The sequence below is a fragment of the Alligator sinensis genome, unplaced genomic scaffold, assembly GCF_000455745.1.
Source record: "Alligator sinensis unplaced genomic scaffold, ASM45574v1 scaffold1546_1, whole genome shotgun sequence".
NCBI lineage: Eukaryota > Metazoa > Chordata > Crocodylia > Alligatoridae > Alligator > Alligator sinensis.
This window is the reverse complement of record NW_005842689.1, coordinates 843,548-847,046: the sequence shown is the minus strand read 5'-3', so window position 1 is coordinate 847,046 and position 3,499 is coordinate 843,548. Positions and strand designations below refer to the sequence as shown.

General features: G+C 55.0%; 1 long non-coding RNA gene across 2 annotated transcripts; it reads right to left on the bottom strand.

Annotated features, from left to right (window-relative positions):
* Positions 1-189: 189 nt before the first annotated feature.
* LOC112551968 lies at positions 190-2,618 on the bottom strand. Of its 2 annotated transcripts, XR_003096321.1 has the most exons (4): positions 1,802-2,618; positions 1,274-1,417; positions 773-937; positions 190-553 (listed from the first exon to the last, which is right to left on the bottom strand). It is a non-coding gene; the product is annotated as an uncharacterized LOC112551968 (long non-coding RNA). The 2 variants fall into 2 exon arrangements; XR_003096320.1 differs by having other exon boundaries at positions 1,274-2,618.
* Between the last annotated feature and the right edge of the window lie 881 nt (positions 2,619-3,499).

Sequence of the window (3,499 nt, the reverse complement as noted above, 5' to 3'; positions counted from 1 at the left end):
CAGGGCAGAAGCAGCTCCAGCTCGTGGTCCATGTTGTGGCCATGCTGGCTGTTGACTGAGGTCGTCCAGGCTGAGCAGGAGCTACCTGACCCTCAGGCTGCAGGCCTGTCGTGCAGCAAGCTGGGTGCAAAGCCCCATTTGCAGCTCAGGGCCTCCCTGGGGTCTCTGCAAAAAGGCATATACCTCACGGGCGGATGGTGCCTTGAGGAGAAGATCCCCCCTGGGGTGGAGGGAGTCCCCCTGTGGGGGTGGGGAGCGGGGCAATCCAGGGGCTGTAGGAATTGGGAGAGCAGGGAAAGAAGACACCAGAGGCGCTCGAGAGGGCAACATCCAAAACCACTCAGGTCCCTGCCCGCAGAGGCAGCTGTGCTGAGCCCTCCCCTTCTCTGGGGAATTTGTGTCACCCTCCTCCCCACGGCCACACCGACCTGACTCGCAGCTGCCCCTCATCCCGGTGACATTTCTTCTCGCACTGCTCTTTTTTATTTATAATAAGCTCCGTTTGCTGCAGTTTGATATTCTGCTGCCGCTGCTGTCTGTCCAGCTGGAAGAGCTGTGGGACGGAGAAGGGAACAAGGGAGGCATCAGGGCACAGAGCAGCGAGTGACCACGTGCAACAAGGCCCCACAGATGCACTGGCTGTGCCTTGTTGCCCCGATGCAGGGACACGTGGAGTCCGGTCCTGCAGTGCACTCGTGTGCCAAAACCCAGCCCTCTCCAGGCCCACAGCCCACATCAGCCCAGAAGACACAGGGGTTACTCACGGCCCTACCTGTCTCCTCACTTCCTGCATCTGTCCCAGCACTGCAGGATTCGGCTCGAGAAGAGGCAGCAGCCGTTCCTCCCTCTTCAGCTTCTTCTCAAGCCTTTTCCCTGCCCTCAGGGCCACTTGTGTGCTCTGGCGGAGCCTCTGGTAGTGGCCCAGGTCACTGATGGTCTGCCAGGGAACATGGGACAGTGCCCTGAGCACAGGGCCACCACTGGCGAAGGACTGCCTCTCCCACTCAGAGGGTCCCAAGGTGCTGGCAACCCCCTGCCACCCTCCACATCATCTGCAGCAGCCATCTGCCAGCTCAGGGCCCTGGCAGGCAGCTCAGGCTCTGCCCTGTGGGGACCCCAGTGACTCCTCTGCCCTTGGGTGCAAGGATTTCAGGCCGTGCAGCGAGGCCAGGGCACGGGGGAGGGCTGGACTGCTGGATGACAACTATAACCTGCCCGCATACAGAGCTGTTGTCAGCAGATCCAGCTGTGCAGATGCCTCACAGCCACTCACTCAGTTCTTGTCCCAGGGCTCCTGGCACCGGAGCATCTCCTCCTCCATGGGGTCCCAAAACATGCGGGCTCTCATCCTGCCCTTGGAGGTGTCAGGCGGTGGCTGGGAATTCTCGCTTGCTTGCTTTTCTTCAAGCAGAGGCAGCTGAAGAAAGACAGCAGATACTTAGCAGAAACCAACCTGGGGCCCAGCCTCTCCCCAGCCCAGAAACAACTCCCCAGCCGCATGTGGGGAAGCTGCAGGGGCTCGTCGAGCTCAGCGCTGCCCCAGGACCCAGCACTCATGTCCCCATGTCCTGCTTCACCGAGCAGCAGGCAAGAACAAGCAGCATCACTGCTCCCCGAGGGAGAGCTCTGCCCATTCAGTGTCCAGGCGCTAGGACGGCCCGGGGAGGAGGTTGTGGGGGAACTGGAGGCCTTGTGTTGCGTTAGGAAAACACTCCAGCAATGGAGAGAAAGAGAGCTCCAGATTGCAAGATTTGGCAACCAGGAGGAGCAGATGTGAGAAAACGCCCAGCAAGTCGCTTACCTGCACAGTCTGCGAACTGCTCCTCTCCTCCATGCCCCTGTGGCCAGGACGCTTAGGGACTAAGGGGGTGATTATCATGATGGGTAACTAAAGGTAATAACTAAGTCCTAACTACCTACCTACTCACTAAACTAATTTTAAAGATTAGTACGACTAGTTGCTAAACCTGCTAATACTCCTCTACCAATACTAATTATGAAGAATACAGATAATGAACAAAAGACAACTACAAAGCAATGCGACAATCGACTAACTCCACTACTATCATCCGTGTCAAGCACAGAGTGAGCAGGAAAAATCCTTTGCTCTGCTTGTATCTCTGCCCCAGCACCATCGTCACGGCAATGTGATGGCAAAGAGGACACGCATCACAAAGCCGGCGCAGCCAGGCCTTGTTGAAGCGTAGTTGGGCAGGGACACTGGGCCAGGGCCTCCACCCAATGTACTACCAGACATTGCCATGGTGGTTAGATGTCTCAGGGGGATCCTATTCCATCCTGAACCCCAGCATCACATTGAAGGCTCATGTTCATCTTGTGGTCAATCATGACCCCCAAGCCCCTTTCATCTGTAGTGCTAACCAGCGAAGCACTGCCAAGCCTATTAACATGCCGCAGGTTTTTCCCCCCAAGGTGGAGAACCTTGCATTTTTGGTGTTATACACTATCAGGTTCTCGTCCGCTCACTTCATGAGGCTGTCAAAATCTTCCTGTTTCACCCTCCTGTCCTCCCGTGTGGATGCTTTACCCAAGTTTGGTGTTGTCAGCAAACTTGGCGAGCCTGCTTCTGACACCAGTGTCTACATCATTGATGAAGACGTTAAAAAGTATAGGCCTTGGACAGAGCCTTGAAGGACCCCACTGGTCACAGCGCACCAAGACGATTGACTTCTGTCAACCACCATCCTCTGGGTCCTACCACGGAGCCAATTCCCCCGCCAGCAGATTGTGGTGAGGCTGAGGCCACAGTTAGCCAGTTTTGCCAAGAGGTAATCATGGGATACCAGTTCAAAGACTTTTTTAAAGTCAAGATATATAACGCCAATCTCTTCCCCCTTGTCCAGGTGATAGGTCACCTGGTTGTAAAAGGAAATGAGATTGGTCAAGCAAGACCTACCCGCAACAAACCCGTGCTGGGTATCCCTCAGGATATTACCATCAGCTAGTCTGTTAAGGATGGCCTCTTTGATAATCTTTTCCAAGACCTTCCCCAGGATAGAGGTCAGGCTGATGGGCCTGTAGTTTGCTGGATCTACTTTCCTCCTTTTCTTGAAGGTAGGCACCACATTGGCCTTCTTCCAATCTTTGGGCACTTCACCACAGCACCAGGAGTTCTTGAAGATGTGTGCCAGGGGCTGAGCTACGATGCTCGCCAGCTCCTTGCATACCCTGGGGTGTAAACTGTCAGGGCTGGCTGACTTGAAGGCATCCAGCCTGTCAAGGAGTTCCTTCACAAGGTCAGCTTCGATGGAGGGTAAGGAGTCTCCCTCACCTGGGCATCCCTGACCCACAGTGGGCCGGGGCGTCCCATGCAACTGGTGAAAAACTGACGCAAAGTACCCATTTAGCAAGTTTGCTTTTTCATAGGCATCGGTTGTCAGTTGTCCCATCTGATTTAGCAGGGGTTCAATGTTGCCCTTGCTTTTCCTCCGGCTCCCCACATATCTAAAAAAGGACTTTTTATTGTCCTTGATATTTG